The 686-nt window shown below is 30.2% G+C and overlaps 1 long non-coding RNA gene across 2 annotated transcripts in view; it reads right to left on the reverse strand.

Moving 5' to 3' along the window:
* The window catches only part of LOC119587601, an 8511-nt gene that overhangs the window by 3620 nt on the left and 4205 nt on the right, over positions 1 to 686 (reverse strand). Inside the window, exon 1 of one of the 2 annotated variants that reach the window (XR_005230012.1) lies at positions 417 to 460. The exons of the other annotated variant lie outside the window; for it this stretch is intronic. This is a non-coding gene — a long non-coding RNA (uncharacterized LOC119587601). Of the gene's footprint in view, positions 1 to 416; positions 461 to 686 lie in introns of those variants that run through there. 2 annotated transcript variants of the gene reach the window in all.

Below are 686 nucleotides of genomic sequence, written 5' to 3' on the forward strand. Positions count from 1 at the left end.
ATAATAATAATGAATAGACAGAGATAGATAAAAAAACTAAGGATAACAAATATATAAATCATTATAATTAAACAAAGTAAATGAAATCAATTATAGGACAGAGAAGAAATATCTAGATTAAAAAAATATTAAGCAGTCTCAGTTATCCTCTCACAACACTGGTCCTAAGGTAAATTTATCAAAAGGTACTGTAATATTATTCATTAGGTTAGACAACATTTTGCCGTCTAGTAATAGTTAGCAGATGTTTAAGGGTTTAAATGACAGTACTTATTGGGTTTTCCTTCATTGATATAGATGGTAGAGCTTTTAACGAAACATAAGTTATGAGAATTTTAACTTTTAAAAATAATGTTAAACTTTTAGGTGAAATTGAAATATTGACCTTGCAGTAAATAACAGACTGGAACCCCTACCTTCTAAGAGATCTAAGCAATACCTGGAAGTGAAGATTTGAAGAGATTCTGGAGGAGAAAAGCAGATAAAAAGCAGAAGAGAGAAAAAACTCATTTGTAAGAAAGACAAGGAAGAAACAGCAGAGTTCTCTGTATGCAAAACCCACAATATTCCTTAAACTAATTGCAAAGACCACAAAAATAGGTTTCTTTTGCACTTATCACAGTATATATGATACATTTAACAGGAAATTTATCATTATCTCAAGTAAGAACTTGCATGCCCCCTCC

Source organism: Penaeus monodon, chromosome 22 (genome assembly GCF_015228065.2).
Source record: "Penaeus monodon isolate SGIC_2016 chromosome 22, NSTDA_Pmon_1, whole genome shotgun sequence".
Classification (NCBI taxonomy): domain Eukaryota; kingdom Metazoa; phylum Arthropoda; class Malacostraca; order Decapoda; family Penaeidae; genus Penaeus; species Penaeus monodon.